We start from the raw sequence: 22423 nt of genomic DNA, 5'->3' as shown, positions 1-22423 counted from the left end.
TCACTTGATGATGTGCTGCATTAAGTTGTATTGGTGTAAAATAACCAGCATCACTCAGCATGCCTACTATTTCCGGTATTTTGGAAATCGAATGATGTTCAGTAACAATATTCCTGGTGAGCGAGCGCCAACCTGCATGCACACAATCTTATTTACCCACCCCTCCTTTTGCACACTCTAGGACAGCGTAAATCAAATGTGCAACATCACAAGGCTTAATAATCTCTTGCACACCTAAATCACCTAAAAGCTGTCTCAACTCACCCTTAAGATTGAGTTTCACATTTCTCTTCTTGTGTTCGACAGGATGGCACCTTTCTGCAAAATTGTGTGCTCAAACCGTTTCCTACAACCTACTTTGACAAAGAAAACATCTCCGAAACAGTTCATAATATGACAGACGCATCCATCCGCCTCACCAGAATCACTGGGGTATCTGTACCTGGTGCCGGTGTGGTCCCTAATCTACCCTGATTTACCCATCCAATTAGGTTACTAATGTCACTCGGCACGTAATCTTTTGTGTAAGTACCCATGTCCTTAATCTCCTAAGAGGTCTTCATAGTAGCCGTAAGTATTGATACGGTGCTCACCAAACGCTTCACTTTTGATATATGAGGCCTTCCGGAGCACATTCGCCAGAACGTCTGTAAACGTGTATTCAAATAAAATAAATACAGGTCAACCTGATTCGGCCATGACTCTTGATATTTACTGTTCATCTCATTTTGACATTCCTTCACTCACATCATTTATTTTCTCCTTTATGTGACTTACTCTCACTGAGTGAACATGTGCCCTAAACACACTTTTAAAAGTGTCCCGATATTTTGCACTTCTTTCCCACTGCTGGACAAGCAGAATTGCTTCCCTCGCGTCCTTGAACCACGTCTTAAATCGATATCTTCCTCTCCCTTCCTTTGTATATGACTTTTCTCTCTTTACTCACAACATTGACCGTAGGGTGAATCAATTGTGCTCTTTCTTGCAATGGCCCAAGCAGGTAACATTAACTTCTCAAACCCCTTGGCTGTTCATATATTTTCTCAGGAGCTGGATTTTGGCCAGAGTAATATTTTATAAAGATTATTAAAATCAGTATTAGTCTCAATTTGGTCTCTGAGATCTTGGTCTGTGCAGTTTTCAAAGTCACTGTGCAGCAGCCCGGAATCCTTTGTGCCTCCATATGTCATTAGTTTCCTGCTTTCCTTGTTTCTACTAAAAGTTGTGTGCTGCTACTTCGAAACGTGATCCTCATTAAAGTGCCCTTTCTTTTGATTCACAGCTTCAGTGTACTCCTGGCGTCTGCCAAATTCAGCTGGGATCGGCTCAGTTTCTAGTAAGTGATCACATTTGTTTGGCCCTCAGCACCCAATGAAATAAACAGTGCTTCAAATGACTCTGTCACTTTCTACCTAATGATGTTTGAAAACTCTGTGCCATTGTTTTCACTTCATGTTTGGCTTGCCTGGGTTTTGGAAAACTGCAATAGGCGGTTGCACACTCTGCAAGGTTGCCATGGTTAGGCCCAAGGTATCTCCTTAGCTTCATCTTGCACTTTTTCTCAATAACTCTGAAACCAGTTTGCAATTTCTACAAAACTGTGCACAGTGCTGTTCATTTCTTATATCCCGATGGCATTTAGGTCTGTAAACAATACTTGCGTGCTTTCTCTTTGTGCCAATATCAGTTATCGCTAGTCTTTTGTGACCAGTGAATGTTTTTGTGTCCGCGATTTATCTGCTAAACAGTAAAGTACCACTGCATCTTCTCACAATGCGTGGGGACGTAACCGCATTCTATGTACTCTAGGTCAGGTACAGCGTTTGCATGCTGTGATGGCTCAGCCTGACCTTGATTGACCAGCACGTTACTGCTTTGGCTAGCTTTACTTGAGCAGTATGTTAGATAGCCACAGCCCTCCTTCCTTTTGTGCTCTGCTCGGCTGCTTCTGTCCTGCTCCAAATGTCTGCTGCCCGATGTACTTCTTTTTCTCTGAAGCTGGTTCTTTTGGTTGAGCACCTTTCTCCTAACCTTACACGACGGGCTCAAAACCGCTGCTATTCATTGCCAAAAGTATGTGGTGATCTACACCTAGAAGCAAATCGACCATTCAGGAAGAAATCTGAGTCTTGTGGTGGGTTTTTAAAGTTGTTCGCTGGTAGCTTGGAAGAGCCTGTGGGTACACCGCCCCCATTCGGGATCCAGGCTTCTACTAATGGCCACAACCGGAATCTGGACCATACTCCTCATTTAATGAGTGAGCAGCTTCTGCTTATTAGGGCATTAAGTCATACATGCAATCTCCAAAAGTAAATGCTATAAAGCCATAAAACTGCCACAGAAGAATACAATAATTCGCTTTTGTTCAACAAAATAATTGCATTGTTTGCATCCAAGGGCAAATATGATCAATAAACTTCATACTTAATCTCCCCTAGCCACTGGGATGAATTGTCATTTTGAGTTTTCCTCCTTTGCAGTTAACCCACTAACGAGTATCAGCCTTTCAACGCAAGAGGCCATATTGTGCCACGTCTCCTTTAGATTATGCTTCACCAAAGTCCGTACCATGGGACCAGATCCTTGACTGGGTAGGAATGATAGAAGAATGTAAGGATTGCACCCTTACTTCCACCCCTGCACCAGACCTTCCTGGAGCATGGAGGCTACAAGACCCACCATGGTGCTCCCATGTAACCCCTGTACTCCATGACCTGTCTGTTATCTGCCTCGTGGTGCAACCGGACCCCAAGCCTTCAGAAGGGGGAGAAGGCCAAAGGGGGAAATGGCACACCCAGGCATCGCCTTATGTGACTGATTTGTGTTGCAGTGAAGTTAAAACGTGTACAGAGAAAACACAATTTTGAAAGCGAGTGTTGATTGGCTGTGAGCACAGGCAATGGGCTTCTCTTGACGAAAACCTCTGTAGTTGCTTATTTACTGGTGTGCTTCATGACCTGTCTGGTTTTTGGTTTGTAAATCCACCAGGTACTCTTTTCCATTCTTCACCGATTACGCTTTTAGGGTGCAGTTAGTCAGAGCGTGTGCAAAGTAATTGAGCTTGAGTTTTCATATTTAGCTTGTAGGTTACATTTTTCAGAGGTACCTCCTGTAAGTGCTGCTCTTTTATCTGTTAAGTATTCAGCTCTTCTTCATTCCATAATATGCTATTCCTTTCCCCCAGCCTTTGTGCCCTCGTCCAACTGAGTAGTGTCACGGACATATTTGTCAGTGCTCCCCCATAAGTCCTCTTTCTCCGAATTGCAGGTTGAGTGTACCTTTCAGTTGTTCTTGGGTGGCATGAAGGATTGCAGTGGCAATATCTTAAACAATGCTCATTCCTGCTTCTTGGTCACATGTTGTGGTCTTCGTTCCTTATCACCACTGACTGCTGCCTCTACGGGCTCCTCCTGCGATGATGATACACTTGCCCTCACTGAGAACGAGTGTTCAGTAATGAGAAACCCATCATGTACTCATAAATCTGAGCTGGACAGAGGCCCGTACCTCATATTGCAGGCAGCTAAAAGTGACTTGGTGTTTTTGCAAGAGAGCTTCTTGTGTAGGGCAAGAGGAGGGACCGTGGTGATCTTCTCTTCTTGCAGGTTTTTAAGATTTGCTGTACCTTCCAGCTCCAGTGTGGTAGGGACTCATGAGGGTGAAGAATGATGTACTGTGTCTGTCTGCTTATCTACTAAATAGTGCCTAAAATACTGTGTCTTCACTTTTAGGAATGATGGCCCGAAGAATGCCGCTGTTATCTCGGCTACCCTCCAAAAAGGTGAGAAACCATTTTCAAGCAGACGTCAGTTAGACTTTGTAGCTAAAATATCTTTTACTGTGCAACTTGATGTCCTTCTTGCGTTGTCTTAAATCTTTGTATGCTGTGGGACATATATGTATGCTATAGCTTAACTCTTGATATTGGGTGAACTTGTCAGGTCAGTGTTTTGTGGGCCATGCTATCTATTTGAAAGACTGATTTGTCTGTAGTGCTTCTAAGAAGGACAGGTGCATTGTCTGACCGGAGATGGTCATACCGATGCTGCGTTTTGAAGGTATGCTTCGCTCCTGCATATGTGGTGTAAGGCTTAAAACCAGTCTGATTAATGATGAGACAATCCCGAACCTGACTTTATGAGGAGAACTCTTACGGATCTGACTCCTGAAATCAGATTGCCATTCCACATATGATTATTGATTGCAACTAAGGTTGAGCTTACTTATAGATCGGATATGGTGGTTCTTGTAAAAATGGGGCAATAGTTAGATCCAAATTGTGCTTTTAAAGGAAACTACACTTCATGCAGCGAAAATTGCTGCAAGTTTCTCTATGTACTCATCACATGTAGAAGCTGAACGGTTATCAAATGGCCCCTGTAGTTTCGTATGTCAAGTAAATATATTGTGGGATTTGACTCGAGCACTTGTCCCAAATTTCTATGAACAATCTCAGTTGATGTTTGTCAATCTTAGATGGTGCCTCAGTTATTGCTTTCACCAAACCTCCAAATTGAATGCTCCACAGAAGATGTCAAAAACTGTCAGTTCTCTCTTGTCACAGTCATACTCCCATCTTTCTGCACTCCAAGAATTCCTGCTAATATCCTGTTGTAGTCCTCGACACAATTGGCATGAATCTAATTATCGTCCTGGAAAGCTTGTCCTGACCGGAGATTTTTAAATCTGTACAATATTAGCTTTGAAAAATAGTAGTCACGAATCTGAGTCGGCATGGTATACGCAAATATTTATGAGCACCGGATGGTGTAACCGAGGTAGTTAAGATTTCAGAATTGGCTTCAAGTGTCACTTGATGATGTGCTGCATTAAGTTGTATTGGTGTAAAATAACCAGCATCACTCAGCATGCCTACTATTTCCGGTATTTTGGAAATCGAATGATGTTCAGTAACAATATTCCTGGTGAGCGAGCGCCAACCTGCATGCACACAATCTTATTTACCCACCCCTCCTTTTGCACACTCTAGGACAGCGTAAATCAAATGTGCAACATCACAAGGCTTAATAATCTCTTGCACACATAAATCACCTAAAAGCTGTCTCAACTCACCCTTAAGATTGAGTTTCACATTTCTCTTCTTGTGTTCGACAGGATGGCACCTTTCTGCAAAATTGTGTGCTCAAACCGTTTCCTACAACCTACTTTGACAAAGAAAACATCTCCGAAACAGTTCATAATATGACAGACGCATCCATCCGCCTCACCAGAATCACTGGGGTATCTGTACCTGGTGCCGGTGTGGTCCCTAATCTACCCTGATTTACCCATCCAATTAGGTTACTAATGTCACTCGGCACGTAATCTTTTGTGTAAGTACCCATGTCCTTAATCTCCTAAGAGGTCTTCATAGTAGCCGTAAGTATTGATACGGTGCTCACCAAACGCTTCACTTTTGATATATGAGGCCTTCCGGAGCACATTCGCCAGAACGTCTGTAAACGTGTATTCAAATAAAATAAATACAGGTCAACCTGATTCGGCCATGACTCTTGATATTTACTGTTCATCTCATTTTGACATTCCTTCACTCACATCATTTATTTTCTCCTTTATGTGACTTACTCTCACTGAGTGAACATGTGCCCTAAACACACTTTTAAAAGTGTCCCGATATTTTGCACTTCTTTCCCACTGCTGGACAAGCAGAATTGCTTCCCTCGCGTCCTTGAACCACGTCTTAAATCGATATCTTCCTCTCCCTTCCTTTGTATATGACTTTTCTCTCTTTACTCACAACATTGACCGTAGGGTGAATCAATTGTGCTCTTTCTTGCAATGGCCCAAGCAGGTAACATTAACTTCTCAAACCCCTTGGCTGTTCATATATTTTCTCAGGAGCTGGATTTTGGCCAGAGTAATATTTTATGAAGATTATTAAAATCAGTATTAGTCTCAATTTGGTCTCTGAGATCTTGGTCTGTGCAGTTTTCAAAGTCACTGTGCAGCAGCCCGGAATCCTTTGTGCCTCCATATGTCATTAGTTTCCTGCTTTCCTTGTTTCTACTAAAAGTTGTGTGCTGCTACTTCGAAACGTGATCCTCATTAAAGTGCCCTTTCTTTTGATTCACAGCTTCAGTGTACTCCTGGCGTCTGCCAAATTCAGCTGGGATCGGCTCAGTTTCTAGTAAGTGATCACATTTGTTTGGCCCTCAGCACCCAATGAAATAAACAGTGCTTCAAATGACTTTCTGTCACTTTCTACCTAATGATGTTTGAAAACTCTGTGCCATTGTTTTCACTTCATGTTTGGCTTGCCTGGGTTTTGGAAAACTGCAATAGGCGGTTGCACACTCTGCAAGGTTGCCATGGTTAGGCCCAAGGTATCTCCTTAGCTTCATCTTGCACTTTTTCTCAATAACTCTGAAACCAGTTTGCAATTTCTACAAAACTGTGCACAGTGCTGTTCATTTCTTATATCCCGATGGCATTTAGGTCTGTAAACAATACTTGCATGCTTTCTCTTTGTGCCAATATCCGTTATCGCTAGTCTTTTGTGACCAGTGAATGTTTTTGTTTCCCTTGATTTATCTGCTAAACAGTAAAGTACCACTGCATCTTCTCACGATGCGTGGGGACGTAACCGCATTCTATGTACTCTAGGTCAGGTACAGCGTTTGCATGCTGTGATGGCTCAGCCTGACCTTGATTGACCAGCACGTTACTGCTTTGGCTAGCTTTACTTGAGCAGTATGTTAGATAGCCACAGCCCTCCTTCCTTTTGTGCTCTGCTCGGCTGCTTCTGTCCTGCTCCAAATGTCTGCTGCCCGCTGCACTAGATGTACTTCTTTTTCTCTGAAGCTGGTTCTTTTGGTTGAGCACCTTTCTCCTAACCTTACACGACGGGCTCAAAACCGCTGCTATTCATTGCCAAAAGTATGTGGTGATCTACACCTAGAAGCAAATCGACCATTCAGGAAGAAATCTGAGTCTTGTGGTGGGTTTTTAAAGTTGTTCGCTGGTAGCTTGGAAGAGCCTGTGGGTACACCGCCCCCATTCGGGATCCAGGCTTCTACTAATGGCCACAACCGGAATCTGGACCATACTCCTCATTTAATGAGTGAGCAGCTTCTGCTTATTAGGGCATTAAGTCATACATGCAATCTCCAAAAGTAAATGCTATAAAGCCATAAAACTGCCACAGAAGAATACAATAATTCGCTTTTGTTCAACAAAATAATTGCATTGTTTGCATCCAAGGGGAAATATGATCAATAAACTTCATACTTAATCTCCCCTAGCCACTGGGATGAATTGTCATTTTGAGTTTTCCTCCTTTGCAGTTAACCCACTAACGAGTATCAGCCTTTCAACGCAAGAGGCCATATTGTGCCACGTCTCCTTTAGATTATGCTTCACCAAAGTCCGTACCATGGGACCAGATCCTTGACTGGGTAGGAATGATAGAAGAATGTAAGGATTGCACCCTTACTTCCACCCCTGCACCAGACCTTCCTGGAGCATGAAGGCTACAAGACCCACCATGGTGCTCCCATGTAACCCCTGTACTCCATTGTTATCTGCCTCGTGGTGCAACCGGACCCCAAGCCTTCAGAAGGGGGAGAAGGCCAAAGGGGGAAATGGCACACCCAGGCATCGCCTTATGTGACTGATTTGTGTTGCAGTGAAGTTAAAACATGTACAGAGAAAACACAATTTTGAAAGCGAGTGTTGATTGGCTGTGAGCACAGGCAATGGGCTTCTCTTGACGAAAACCTCTGTAGTTGCTTATTTACTGGTGTGCTTCATGACCTGTCTGGTTTTTGGTTTGTAAATCCACCAGGTACTCTTTTCCATTCTTCACCGATTACGCTTTTAGGGTGCAGTTAGTCAGAGCGTGTGCAAAGTAATTGAGCTTGAGTTTTCATATTTAGCTTGTAGGTTACATTTTTCAGAGGTACCTCCTGTAAGTGCTGCTCTTTTATCTGTTAAGTATTCAGCTCTTCTTCATTCCATAATATGCTATTCCTTTCCCCCAGCCTTTGTGCCCTCGTCCAACTGAGTAGTGTCACGGACATATTTGTCAGTGCTCCCCCATAAGTCCTCTTTCTCCGAATTGCAGGTTGAGTGTACCTTTCAGTTGTTCTTGGGTGGCATGAAGGATTGCAGTGGCAATATCTTAAACAATGCTCATTCCTGCTTCTTGGTCACATGTTGTGGTCTTCGTTCCTTATCACCACTGACTGCTGCCTCTACGGGCTCCTCCTGCGATGATGATACACTTGCCCTCACTGAGAACGAGTGTTCAGTAATGAGAAACCCATCATGTACTCATAAATCTGAGCTGGACAGAGGCCCGTACCTCATATTGCAGGCAGCTAAAAGTGACTTGGTGTTTTTGCAAGAGAGCTTCTTGTGTAGGGCAAGAGGAGGGACCGTGGTGATCTTCTCTTCTTGCAGGTTTTTAAGATTTGCTGTACCTTCCAGCTCCAGTGTGGTAGGGACTCATGAGGGTGAAGAATGATGTACTGTGTCTGTCTGCTTATCTACTAAATAGTGCCTAAAATACTGTGTCTTCACTTTTAGGAATGATGGCCCGAAGAATGCCGCTGTTATCTCGGCTACCCTCCAAAAAGGTGAGAAACCATTTTCAAGCAGGCGTCAGTTAGACTTTGTAGCTTAAATGTCTTTTACTGTGCAACTTGATGTCCTTCTTGCGTTGTCTTAAATCTTTGTATGCTGTGGGACATATATGTATGCTATAGCTTAACTCTTGATATTGGGTGAACTTGTCAGGTCAGTGTTTTGTGGGCCATGCTATCTATTTGAAAGACTGATTTGTCTGTAGTGCTTCTAAGAAGGACAGGTGCATTGTCTGACCGGAGATGGTCATACCGATGCTGCGTTTTGAAGGTATGCTTCGCTCTTGCATATGTGGTGTAAGGCTTAAAATCAGTCTGATTAATGATGAGACAATCCCGAACCTGACTTTATGAGGAGAACTCTTACGGATCTGACTCCTGAAATCAGATTGCCATTCCACATATGATTATTGCTTGCTGATTGCAACTAAGGTTGAGCTTACTTATAGATCGGATATGGTGGTTCTTGTAAAAATGGGGCAATAGTTAGATCCAAATTGTGCTTTTAAAGGAAACTACACTTCATGCAGCGAAAATTGCTGCAAGTTTCTCTATGTACTAATCACATGTAGAAGCTGAACGGTTATCAAATGGCCCCTGTAGTTTCGTATGTCAAGTAAATATATTGTGGGATTTAACTCGAGCACTTGTCCCAAATTTCTATGAACAATCTCAGTTGATGTTTGTCAATCTTAGATGGTGCCTCAGTTATTGCTTTCACCAAACCTCCAAATTGAATGCTCCACAGTAGATGTAAAAAACTGTCAGTTCTCTCTTGTCACAGTCATACTCCCATCTTTCTGCACTCCAAGAATTCCTGCTAATATCCTGTTGTAGTCCTCGACACAATTGGCATGAATCTAATTATCGTCCTGGAAAGCTTGTCCTGACCGGAGATTTTTAAATCTGTACAATATTAGCTTTGAAAAATAGTAGTCACGAATCTGAGTCGGCATGGTATACGCAAATATTTATGAGCACCGGATGGTGTAACAGAGGTAGTTAAGATTTCAGAATTGGCTTCAAGTGTCACTTGATGATGTGCTGCATTAAGTTGTATTGGTGTAAAATAACCAGCATCACTCAGCATGCCTACTATTTCCGGTATTTTGGAAATCGAATGATGTTCAGTAACAATATTCCTGGTGAGCGAGCGCCAACCTGCATGCACACAATCTTATTTACCCACCCCTCCTTTTGCACACTCTAGGACAGCGTAAATCAAATGTGCAACATCACAAGGCTTAATAATCTCTTGCACACCTAAATCACCTAAAAGCTGTCTCAACTCACCCTTAAGATTGAGTTTCACATTTCTCTTCTTGTGTTCGACAGGATGGCACCTTTCTGCAAAATTGTGTGCTCAAACCGTTTCCTACAACCTACTTTGACAAAGAAAACATCTCCGAAACAGTTCATAATATGACAGACGCATCCATCCGCCTCACCAGAATCACTGGGGTATCTGTACCTGGTGCCGGTGTGGTCCCTAATCTACCCTGATTTACCCATCCAATTAGGTTACTAATGTCACTCGGCACGTAATCTTTTGTGTAAGTACCCATGTCCTTAATCTCCTAAGAGGTCTTCATAGTAGCCGTAAGTATTGATACGGTGCTCACCAAACGCTTCACTTTTGATATATGAGGCCTTCCGGAGCACATTCGCCAGAACGTCTGTAAACGTGTATTCAAATAAAATAAATACAGGTCAACCTGATTCGGCCATGACTCTTGATATTTACTGTTCATCTCATTTTGACATTCCTTCACTCACATCATTTATTTTCTCCTTTATGTGACTTACTCTCACTGAGTGAACATGTGCCCTAAACACACTTTTAAAAGTGTCCCGATATTTTGCACTTCTTTGCCACTGCTGGACAAGCAGAATTGCTTCCCTCGCGTCCTTGAACCACGTCTTAAATCGATATCTTCCTCTCCCTTCCTTTGTATATGACTTTTCTCTCTTTACTCACAACATTGACCGTAGGGTGAATCAATTGTGCTCTTTCTTGCAATGGCCCAAGCAGGTAACATTAACTTCTCAAACCCCTTGGCTGTTCATATATTTTTTCAGGAGCTGGATTTTGGCCAGAGTAATATTTTATGAAGATTATTAAAATCAGTATTAGTCTCAATTTGGTCTCTGAGATCTTGGTCTGTGCAGTTTTCAAAGTCACTGTGCAGCAGCCCGGAATCCTTTGTGCCTCCATATGTCATTAGTTTCCTGCTTTCCTTGTTTCTACTAAAAGTTGTGTGCTGCTACTTCGAAACGTGATCCTCATTAAAGTGCCCTTTCTTTTGATTCACAGCTTCAGTGTACTCCTGGCGTCTGCCAAATTCAGCTGGGATCGGCTCAGTTTCTAGTAAGTGATCACATTTGTTTGGCCCTCAGCACCCAATGAAATAAACAGTGCTTCAAATGACTTTCTGTCACTTTCTACCTAATGATGTTTGAAAACTCTGTGCCATTGTTTTCACTTCATGTTTGGCTTGCCTGGGTTTTGGAAAACTGCAATAGGCGGTTGCACACTCTGCAAGGTTGCCATGGTTAGGCCCAAGGTATCTCCTTAGCTTCACCTTGCACTTTTTCTCAATAACTCTGAAACCAGTTTGCAATTTCTACAAAACTGTGCACAGTGCTGTTCATTTCTTATATCCCGATGGCATTTAGGTCTGTAAACAATACTTGCATGCTTTCTCTTTGTGCCAATATCCGTTATCGCTAGTCTTTTGTGACCAGTGAATGTTTTTGTTTCCCTTGATTTATCTGCTAAACAGTAAAGTACCACTGCATCTTCTCACGATGCGTGGGGACGTAACCGCATTCTATGTACTCTAGGTCAGGTACAGCGTTTGCATGCTGTGATGGCTCAGCCTGACCTTGATTGACCAGCACGTTACTGCTTTGGCTAGCTTTACTTGAGCAGTATGTTAGATAGCCACAGCCCTCCTTCCTTTTGTGCTCTGCTCGGCTGCTTCTGTCCTGCTCCAAATGTCTGCTGCCCGATGTACTTCTTTTTCTCTGAAGCTGGTTCTTTTGGTTGAGCACCTTTCTCCTAACCTTACACGACGGGCTCAAAACCGCTGCTATTCATTGCCAAAAGTATGTGGTGATCTACACCTAGAAGCAAATCGACCATTCAGGAAGAAATCTGAGTCTTGTGGTGGGTTTTTAAAGTTGTTCGCTGGTAGCTTGGAAGAGCCTGTGGGTACACCGCCCCCATTCGGGATCCAGGCTTCTACTAATGGCCACAACCGGAATCTGGACCATACTCCTCATTTAATGAGTGAGCAGCTTCTGCTTATTAGGGCATTAAGTCATACATGCAATCTCCAAAAGTAAATGCTATAAAGCCATAAAACTGCCACAGAAGAATACAATAATTCGCTTTTGTTCAACAAAATAATTGCATTGTTTGCATCCAAGGGGAAATATGATCAATAAACTTCATACTTAATCTCCCCTAGCCACTGGGAAGAATTGTCATTTTGATTTTTCCTCCTTTGCAGTTAACCCACTAACGAGTATCAGCCTTTCAACGCAAGAGGCCATATTGTGCCACGTCTCCTTTAGATTATGCTTCACCAAAGTCCGTACCATGGGACCAGATCCTTGACTGGGTAGGAATGATAGAAGAATGTAAGGAGTGCACCCTTACTTCCACCCCTGCACCAGACCTTCCTGGAGCATGGAGGCTACAAGACCCACCATGGTGCTCCCATGTAACCCCTGTACTCCATGACCTGTCTGTTATCTGCCTCGTGGTGCAACCGGACCCCAAGCCTTCAGAAGGGGGAGAAGGCCAAAGGGGGAAATGGCACACCCAGGCATCGCCTTATGTGACTGATTTGTGTTGCAGTGAAGTTAAAACGTGTACAGAGAAAACACAATTTTGAAAGCGAGTGTTGATTGGCTGTGAGCACAGGCAATGGGCTTCTCTTGACGAAAACCTCTGTAGTTGCTTATTTACTGGTGTGCTTCATGACCTGTCTGGTTTTTGGTTTGTAAATCCACCAGGTACTCTTTTCCATTCTTCACCGATTACGCTTTTAGGGTGCAGTTAGTCAGAGCGTGTGCAAAGTAATTGAGCTTGAGTTTTCATATTTAGCTTGTAGGTTACATTTTTCAGAGGTACCTCCTGTAAGTGCTGCTCTTTTATCTGTTAAGTATTCAGCTCTTCTTCATTCCATAATATGCTATTCCTTTCCCCCAGCCTTTGTGCCCTCGTCCAACTGAGTAGTGTCACGGACATATTTGTCAGTGCTCCCCCATAAGTCCTCTTTCTCCGAATTGCAGGTTGAGTGTACCTTTCAGTTGTTCTTGGGTGGCATGAAGGATTGCAGTGGCAATATCTTAAACAATGCTCATTCCTGCTTCTTGGTCACATGTTGTGGTCTTCGTTCCTTATCACCACTGACTGCTGCCTCTACGGGCTCCTCCTGCGATGATGATACACTTGCCCTCACTGAGAACGAGTGTTCAGTAATGAGAAACCCATCATGTACTCATAAATCTGAGCTGGACAGAGGCCCGTACCTCATATTGCAGGCAGCTAAAAGTGACTTGGTGTTTTTGCAAGAGAGCTTCTTGTGTAGGGCAAGAGGAGGGACCGTGGTGATCTTCTCTTCTTGCAGGTTTTTAAGATTTGCTGTACCTTCCAGCTCCAGTGTGGTAGGGACTCATGAGGGTGAAGAATGATGTACTGTGTCTGTCTGCTTATCTACTAAATAGTGCCTAAAATACTGTGTCTTCACTTTTAGGAATGATGGCCCGAAGAATGCCGCTGTTATCTCGGCTACCCTCCAAAAAGGTGAGAAACCATTTTCAAGCAGACGTCAGTTAGACTTTGTAGCTAAAATATCTTTTACTGTGCAACTTGATGTCCTTCTTGCGTTGTCTTAAATCTTTGTATGCTGTGGGACATATATGTATGCTATAGCTTAACTCTTGATATTGGGTGAACTTGTCAGGTCAGTGTTTTGTGGGCCATGCTATCTATTTGAAAGACTGATTTGTCTGTAGTGCTTCTAAGAAGGACAGGTGCATTGTCTGACCGGAGATGGTCATACCGATGCTGCGTTTTGAAGGTATGCTTCGCTCCTGCATATGTGGTGTAAGGCTTAAAACCAGTCTGATTAATGATGAGACAATCCCGAACCTGACTTTATGAGGAGAACTCTTACGGATCTGACTCCTGAAATCAGATTGCCATTCCACATATGATTATTGATTGCAACTAAGGTTGAGCTTACTTATAGATCGGATATGGTGGTTCTTGTAAAAATGGGGCAATAGTTAGATCCAAATTGTGCTTTTAAAGGAAACTACACTTCATGCAGCGAAAATTGCTGCAAGTTTCTCTATGTACTCATCACATGTAGAAGCTGAACGGTTATCAAATGGCCCCTGTAGTTTCGTATGTCAAGTAAATATATTGTGGGATTTGACTCGAGCACTTGTCCCAAATTTCTATGAACAATCTCAGTTGATGTTTGTCAATCTTAGATGGTGCCTCAGTTATTGCTTTCACCAAACCTCCAAATTGAATGCTCCACAGAAGATGTCAAAAACTGTCAGTTCTCTCTTGTCACAGTCATACTCCCATCTTTCTGCACTCCAAGAATTCCTGCTAATATCCTGTTGTAGTCCTCGACACAATTGGCATGAATCTAATTATCGTCCTGGAAAGCTTGTCCTGACCGGAGATTTTTAAATCTGTACAATATTAGCTTTGAAAAATAGTAGTCACGAATCTGAGTCGGCATGGTATACGCAAATATTTATGAGCACCGGATGGTGTAACCGAGGTAGTTAAGATTTCAGAATTGGCTTCAAGTGTCACTTGATGATGTGCTGCATTAAGTTGTATTGGTGTAAAATAACCAGCATCACTCAGCATGCCTACTATTTCCGGTATTTTGGAAATCGAATGATGTTCAGTAACAATATTCCTGGTGAGCGAGCGCCAACCTGCATGCACACAATCTTATTTACCCACCCCTCCTTTTGCACACTCTAGGACAGCGTAAATCAAATGTGCAACATCACAAGGCTTAATAATCTCTTGCACACATAAATCACCTAAAAGCTGTCTCAACTCACCCTTAAGATTGAGTTTCACATTTCTCTTCTTGTGTTCGACAGGATGGCACCTTTCTGCAAAATTGTGTGCTCAAACCGTTTCCTACAACCTACTTTGACAAAGAAAACATCTCCGAAACAGTTCATAATATGACAGACGCATCCATCCGCCTCACCAGAATCACTGGGGTATCTGTACCTGGTGCCGGTGTGGTCCCTAATCTACCCTGATTTACCCATCCAATTAGGTTACTAATGTCACTCGGCACGTAATCTTTTGTGTAAGTACCCATGTCCTTAATCTCCTAAGAGGTCTTCATAGTAGCCGTAAGTATTGATACGGTGCTCACCAAACGCTTCACTTTTGATATATGAGGCCTTCCGGAGCACATTCGCCAGAACGTCTGTAAACGTGTATTCAAATAAAATAAATACAGGTCAACCTGATTCGGCCATGACTCTTGATATTTACTGTTCATCTCATTTTGACATTCCTTCACTCACATCATTTATTTTCTCCTTTATGTGACTTACTCTCACTGAGTGAACATGTGCCCTAAACACACTTTTAAAAGTGTCCCGATATTTTGCACTTCTTTCCCACTGCTGGACAAGCAGAATTGCTTCCCTCGCGTCCTTGAACCACGTCTTAAATCGATATCTTCCTCTCCCTTCCTTTGTATATGACTTTTCTCTCTTTACTCACAACATTGACCGTAGGGTGAATCAATTGTGCTCTTTCTTGCAATGGCCCAAGCAGGTAACATTAACTTCTCAAACCCCTTGGCTGTTCATATATTTTCTCAGGAGCTGGATTTTGGCCAGAGTAATATTTTATGAAGATTATTAAAATCAGTATTAGTCTCAATTTGGTCTCTGAGATCTTGGTCTGTGCAGTTTTCAAAGTCACTGTGCAGCAGCCCGGAATCCTTTGTGCCTCCATATGTCATTAGTTTCCTGCTTTCCTTGTTTCTACTAAAAGTTGTGTGCTGCTACTTCGAAACGTGATCCTCATTAAAGTGCCCTTTCTTTTGATTCACAGCTTCAGTGTACTCCTGGCGTCTGCCAAATTCAGCTGGGATCGGCTCAGTTTCTAGTAAGTGATCACATTTGTTTGGCCCTCAGCACCCAATGAAATAAACAGTGCTTCAAATGACTTTCTGTCACTTTCTACCTAATGATGTTTGAAAACTCTGTGCCATTGTTTTCACTTCATGTTTGGCTTGCCTGGGTTTTGGAAAACTGCAATAGGCGGTTGCACACTCTGCAAGGTTGCCATGGTTAGGCCCAAGGTATCTCCTTAGCTTCATCTTGCACTTTTTCTCAATAACTCTGAAACCAGTTTGCAATTTCTACAAAACTGTGCACAGTGCTGTTCATTTCTTATATCCCGATGGCATTTAGGTCTGTAAACAATACTTGCATGCTTTCTCTTTGTGCCAATATCCGTTATCGCTAGTCTTTTGTGACCAGTGAATGTTTTTGTTTCCCTTGATTTATCTGCTAAACAGTAAAGTACCACTGCATCTTCTCACGATGCGTGGGGACGTAACCGCATTCTATGTACTCTAGGTCAGGTACAGCGTTTGCATGCTGTGATGGCTCAGCCTGACCTTGATTGACCAGCACGTTACTGCTTTGGCTAGCTTTACTTGAGCAGTATGTTAGATAGCCACAGCCCTCCTTCCTTTTGTGCTCTGCTCGGCTGCTTCTGTCCTGCTCCAAATGTCTGCTGCCCGCTGCACTAGATGTACTTCTTTTTCTCTGAAGCTGGTTCTTTTGGTTGAGCACCTTTCTCCTAACCTTACACGACGGGCTCAAAACCGCTGCTATTCATTGCCAAAAGTATGTGGTGATCTACACCTAGAAGCAAATCGACCATTCAGGAAGAAATCTGAGTCTTGTGGTGGGTTTTTAAAGTTGTTCGCTGGTAGCTTGGAAGAGCCTGTGGGTACACCGCCCCCATTCGGGATCCAGGCTTCTACTAATGGCCACAACCGGAATCTGGACCATACTCCTCATTTAATGAGTGAGCAGCTTCTGCTTATTAGGGCATTAAGTCATACATGCAATCTCCAAAAGTAAATGCTATAAAGCCATAAAACTGCCACAGAAGAATACAATAATTCGCTTTTGTTCAACAAAATAATTGCATTGTTTGCATCCAAGGGGAAATATGATCAATAAACTTCATACTTAATCTCCCCTAGCCACTGGGATGAATTGTCATTTTGAGTTTTCCTCCTTTGCAGTTAACCCACTAACGAGTATCAGCCTTTCAACGCAAGAGGCCATATTGTGCCACGTCTCCTTTAGATTATGCTTCACCAAAGTCCGTACCATGGGACCAGATCCTTGACTGGGTAGGAATGATAGAAGAATGTAAGGATTGCACCCTTACTTCCACCCCTGCACCAGACCTTCCTGGAGCATGAAGGCTACAAGACCCACCATGGTGCTCCCATGTAACCCCTGTACTCCATTGTTATCTGCCTCGTGGTGCAACCGGACCCCAAGCCTTCAGAAGGGGGAGAAGGCCAAAGGGGGAAATGGCACACCCAGGCATCGCCTTATGTGACTGATTTGTGTTGCAGTGAAGTTAAAACATGTACAGAGAAAACACAATTTTGAAAGCGAGTGTTGATTGGCTGTGAGCACAGGCAATGGGCTTCTCTTGACGAAAACCTCTGTAGTTGCTTATTTACTGGTGTGCTTCATGACCTGTCTGGTTTTTGGTTTGTAAATCCACCAGGTACTCTTTTCCATTCTTCACCGATTACGCTTTTAGGGTGCAGTTAGTCAGAGCGTGTGCAAAGTAATTGAGCTTGAGTTTTCATATTTAGCTTGTAGGTTACATTTTTCAGAGGTACCTCCTGTAAGTGCTGCTCTTTTATCTGTTAAGTATTCAGCTCTTCTTCATTCCATAATATGCTATTCCTTTCCCCCAGCCTTTGTGCCCTCGTCCAACTGAGTAGTGTCACGGACATATTTGTCAGTGCTCCCCCATAAGTCCTCTTTCTCCGAATTGCAGGTTGAGTGTACCTTTCAGTTGTTCTTGGGTGGCATGAAGGATTGCAGTGGCAATATCTTAAACAATGCTCATTCCTGCTTCTTGGTCACATGTTGTGGTCTTCGTTCCTTATCACCACTGACTGCTGCCTCTACGGGCTCCTCCTGCGATGATGATACACTTGCCCTCACTGAGAACGAGTGTTCAGTAATGAGAAACCCATCATGTACTCATAAATCTGAGCTGGACAGAGGCCCGTACCTCATATTGCAGGCAGCTAAAAGTGACTTGGTGTTTTTGCAAGAGAGCTTCTTGTGTAGGGCAAGAGGAGGGACCGTGGTGATCTTCTCTTCTTGCAGGTTTTTAAGATTTGCTGTACCTTCCAGCTCCAGTGTGGTAGGGACTCATGAGGGTGAAGAATGATGTACTGTGTCTGTCTGCTTATCTACTAAATAGTGCCTAAAATACTGTGTCTTCACTTTTAGGAATGATGGCCCGAAGAATGCCGCTGTTATCTCGGCTACCCTCCAAAAAGGTGAGAAACCATTTTCAAGCAGGCGTCAGTTAGACTTTGTAGCTTAAATGTCTTTTACTGTGCAACTTGATGTCCTTCTTGCGTTGTCTTAAATCTTTGTATGCTGTGGGACATATATGTATGCTATAGCTTAACTCTTGATATTGGGTGAACTTGTCAGGTCAGTGTTTTGTGGGCCATGCTATCTATTTGAAAGACTGATTTGTCTGTAGTGCTTCTAAGAAGGACAGGTGCATTGTCTGACCGGAGATGGTCATACCGATGCTGCGTTTTGAAGGTATGCTTCGCTCTTGCATATGTGGTGTAAGGCTTAAAATCAGTCTGATTAATGATGAGACAATCCCGAACCTGACTTTATGAGGAGAACTCTTACGGATCTGACTCCTGAAATCAGATTGCCATTCCACATATGATTATTGCTTGCTGATTGCAACTAAGGTTGAGCTTACTTATAGATCGGATATGGTGGTTCTTGTAAAAATGGGGCAATAGTTAGATCCAAATTGTGCTTTTAAAGGAAACTACACTTCATGCAGCGAAAATTGCTGCAAGTTTCTCTATGTACTAATCACATGTAGAAGCTGAACGGTTATCAAATGGCCCCTGTAGTTTCGTATGTCAAGTAAATATATTGTGGGATTTAACTCGAGCACTTGTCCCAAATTTCTATGAACAATCTCAGTTGATGTTTGTCAATCTTAGATGGTGCCTCAGTTATTGCTTTCACCAAACCTCCAAATTGAATGCTCCACAGTAGATGTAAAAAACTGTCAGTTCTCTCTTGTCACAGTCATACTCCCATCTTTCTGCACTCCAAGAATTCCTGCTAATATCCTGTTGTAGTCCTCGACACAATTGGCATGAATCTAATTATCGTCCTGGAAAGCTTGTCCTGACCGGAGATTTTTAAATCTGTACAATATTAGCTTTGAAAAATAGTAGTCACGAATCTGAGTCGGCATGGTATACGCAAATATTTATGAGCACCGGATGGTGTAACAGAGGTAGTTAAGATTTCAGAATTGGCTTCAAGTGTCACTTGATGATGTGCTGCATTAAGTTGTATTGGTGTAAAATAACCAGCATCACTCAGCATGCCTACTATTTCCGGTATTTTGGAAATCGAATGATGTTCAGTAACAATATTCCTGGTGAGCGAGCGCCAACCTGCATGCACACAATCTTATTTACCCACCCCTCCTTTTGCACACTCTAGGACAGCGTAAATCAAATGTGCAACATCACAAGGCTTAATAATCTCTTGCACACCTAAATCACCTAAAAGCTGTCTCAACTCACCCTTAAGATTGAGTTTCACATTTCTCTTCTTGTGTTCGACAGGATGGCACCTTTCTGCAAAATTGTGTGCTCAAACCGTTTCCTACAACCTACTTTGACAAAGAAAACATCTCCGAAACAGTTCATAATATGACAGACGCATCCATCCGCCTCACCAGAATCACTGGGGTATCTGTACCTGGTGCCGGTGTGGTCCCTAATCTACCCTGATTTACCCATCCAATTAGGTTACTAATGTCACTCGGCACGTAATCTTTTGTGTAAGTACCCATGTCCTTAATCTCCTAAGAGGTCTTCATAGTAGCCGTAAGTATTGATACGGTGCTCACCAAACGCTTCACTTTTGATATATGAGGCCTTCCGGAGCACATTCGCCAGAACGTCTGTAAACGTGTATTCAAATAAAATAAATACAGGTCAACCTGATTCGGCCATGACTCTTGATATTTACTGTTCATCTCATTTTGACATTCCTTCACTCACATCATTTATTTTCTCCTTTATGTGACTTACTCTCACTGAGTGAACATGTGCCCTAAACACACTTTTAAAAGTGTCCCGATATTTTGCACTTCTTTGCCACTGCTGGACAAGCAGAATTGCTTCCCTCGCGTCCTTGAACCACGTCTTAAATCGATATCTTCCTCTCCCTTCCTTTGTATATGACTTTTCTCTCTTTACTCACAACATTGACCGTAGGGTGAATCAATTGTGCTCTTTCTTGCAATGGCCCAAGCAGGTAACATTAACTTCTCAAACCCCTTGGCTGTTCATATATTTTTTCAGGAGCTGGATTTTGGCCAGAGTAATATTTTATGAAGATTATTAAAATCAGTATTAGTCTCAATTTGGTCTCTGAGATCTTGGTCTGTGCAGTTTTCAAAGTCACTGTGCAGCAGCCCGGAATCCTTTGTGCCTCCATATGTCATTAGTTTCCTGCTTTCCTTGTTTCTACTAAAAGTTGTGTGCTGCTACTTCGAAACGTGATCCTCATTAAAGTGCCCTTTCTTTTGATTCACAGCTTCAGTGTACTCCTGGCGTCTGCCAAATTCAGCTGGGATCGGCTCAGTTTCTAGTAAGTGATCACATTTGTTTGGCCCTCAGCACCCAATGAAATAAACAGTGCTTCAAATGACTTTCTGTCACTTTCTACCTAATGATGTTTGAAAACTCTGTGCCATTGTTTTCACTTCATGTTTGGCTTGCCTGGGTTTTGGAAAACTGCAATAGGCGGTTGCACACTCTGCAAGGTTGCCATGGTTAGGCCCAAGGTATCTCCTTAGCTTCACCTTGCACTTTTTCTCAATAACTCTGAAACCAGTTTGCAATTTCTACAAAACTGTGCACAGTGCTGTTCATTTCTTATATCCCGATGGCATTTAGGTCTGTAAACAATACTTGCATGCTTTCTCTTTGTGCCAATATCCGTTATCGCTAGTCTTTTGTGACCAGTGAATGTTTTTGTTTCCCTTGATTTATCTGCTAAACAGTAAAGTACCACTGCATCTTCTCACGATGCGTGGGGACGTAACCGCATTCTATGTACTCTAGGTCAGGTACAGCGTTTGCATGCTGTGATGGCTCAGCCTGACCTTGATTGACCAGCACGTTACTGCTTTGGCTAGCTTTACTTGAGCAGTATGTTAGATAGCCACAGCCCTCCTTCCTTTTGTGCTCTGCTCGGCTGCTTCTGTCCTGCTCCAAATGTCTGCTGCCCGCTGCACTAGATGTACTTCTTTTTCTCTGAAGCTGGTTCTTTTGGTTGAGCACCTTTCTCCTAACCTTACACGACGGGCTCAAAACCGCTGCTATTCATTGCCAAAAGTATGTGGTGATCTACACCTAGAAGCAAATCGACCATTCAGGAAGAAATCTGAGTCTTGTGGTGGGTTTTTAAAGTTGTTCGCTGGTAGCTTGGAAGAGCCTGTGGGTACACCGCCCCCATTCGGGATCCAGGCTTCTACTAATGGCCACAACCGGAATCTGGACCATACTCCTCATTTAATGAGTGAGCAGCTTCTGCTTATTAGGGCATTAAGTCATACATGCAATCTCCAAAAGTAAATGCTATAAAGCCATAAAACTGCCACAGAAGAATACAATAATTCGCTTTTGTTCAACAAAATAATTGCATTGTTTGCATCCAAGGGGAAATATGATCAATAAACTTCATACTTAATCTCCCCTAGCCACTGGGATGAATTGTCATTTTGAGTTTTCCTCCTTTGCAGTTAACCCACTAACAAGTATCAGCCTTTCAACGCAAGAGGCCATATTGTGCCACGTCTCCTTTAGATTATGCTTCACCAAAGTCCGTACCATGGGACCAGATCCTTGACTGGGTAGGAATGATAGAAGAATGTAAGGATTGCACCCTTACTTCCACCCCTGCACCAGACCTTCCTGGAGCATGAAGGCTACAAGACCCACCATGGTGCTCCCATGTAACCCCTGTACTCCATTGTTATCTGCCTCGTGGTGCAACCGGACCCCAAGCCTTCAGAAGGGGGAGAAGGCCAAAGGGGGAAATGGCACACCCAGGCATCGCCTTATGTGACTGATTTGTGTTGCAGTGAAGTTAAAACATGTACAGAGAAAACACAATTTTGAAAGCGAGTGTTGATTGGCTGTGAGCACAGGCAATGGGCTTCTCTTGACGAAAACCTCTGTAGTTGCTTATTTACTGGTGTGCTTCATGACCTGTCTGGTTTTTGGTTTGTAAATCCACCAGGTACTCTTTTCCATTCTTCACCGATTACGCTTTTAGGGTGCAGTTAGTCAGAGCGTGTGCAAAGTAATTGAGCTTGAGTTTTCATATTTAGCTTGTAGGTTACATTTTTCAGAGGTACCTCCTGTAAGTGCTGCTCTTTTATCTGTTAAGTATTC

The 22423-nt window shown here is 42.9% G+C and overlaps 1 long non-coding RNA gene and 8 other non-coding genes across 9 annotated transcripts in view; all 9 read left to right on the top strand.

Annotated features, from left to right (window-relative positions):
* LOC146817561 (uncharacterized) overlaps window positions 1-22423 on the top strand; it is a 249002-nt gene that overhangs the window by 65271 nt on the left and 161308 nt on the right. Inside the window, exons 23-31 of the long non-coding RNA XR_014963013.1 lie at window positions 1286-1339; window positions 3735-3784; window positions 6098-6151; window positions 8551-8600; window positions 10921-10974; window positions 13373-13422; window positions 15736-15789; window positions 18189-18238; window positions 20559-20612. This is a non-coding gene — a long non-coding RNA (uncharacterized LOC146817561). The remainder of the gene's footprint in view (window positions 1-1285; window positions 1340-3734; window positions 3785-6097; window positions 6152-8550; window positions 8601-10920; window positions 10975-13372; window positions 13423-15735; window positions 15790-18188; window positions 18239-20558; window positions 20613-22423) is intronic.
* On the top strand, window positions 3412-3497 carry LOC146817600 (small nucleolar RNA SNORD103/SNORD85). Its single transcript, XR_014965132.1, has one exon. It is a non-coding gene; the product is annotated as a small nucleolar RNA SNORD103/SNORD85 (small nucleolar RNA).
* LOC146817599 (small nucleolar RNA SNORD50) lies at window positions 4108-4175 on the top strand. Its single transcript, XR_014965164.1, has one exon. It is a non-coding gene; the product is annotated as a small nucleolar RNA SNORD50 (small nucleolar RNA).
* On the top strand, window positions 8228-8313 carry LOC146817598 (small nucleolar RNA SNORD103/SNORD85). Its single transcript, XR_014965131.1, has one exon. It is a non-coding gene; the product is annotated as a small nucleolar RNA SNORD103/SNORD85 (small nucleolar RNA).
* Window positions 8924-8991, top strand: LOC146817597 (small nucleolar RNA SNORD50). The gene has a single exon (XR_014965163.1). It is a non-coding gene; the product is annotated as a small nucleolar RNA SNORD50 (small nucleolar RNA).
* On the top strand, window positions 13050-13135 carry LOC146817596 (small nucleolar RNA SNORD103/SNORD85). The gene has a single exon (XR_014965130.1). It is a non-coding gene; the product is annotated as a small nucleolar RNA SNORD103/SNORD85 (small nucleolar RNA).
* LOC146817595 (small nucleolar RNA SNORD50) lies at window positions 13746-13813 on the top strand. The gene has a single exon (XR_014965162.1). It is a non-coding gene; the product is annotated as a small nucleolar RNA SNORD50 (small nucleolar RNA).
* Window positions 17866-17951, top strand: LOC146817594 (small nucleolar RNA SNORD103/SNORD85). The gene has a single exon (XR_014965129.1). It is a non-coding gene; the product is annotated as a small nucleolar RNA SNORD103/SNORD85 (small nucleolar RNA).
* Window positions 18562-18629, top strand: LOC146817593 (small nucleolar RNA SNORD50). The gene has a single exon (XR_014965161.1). It is a non-coding gene; the product is annotated as a small nucleolar RNA SNORD50 (small nucleolar RNA).

This window comes from Triturus cristatus, chromosome 6, assembly GCF_964204655.1.
Source record: "Triturus cristatus chromosome 6, aTriCri1.1, whole genome shotgun sequence".
NCBI lineage: Eukaryota > Metazoa > Chordata > Amphibia > Caudata > Salamandridae > Triturus > Triturus cristatus.
The sequence above is the reverse complement of the archived record's forward strand: the minus strand, read 5'-3'. Positions and strand labels throughout refer to the sequence as shown.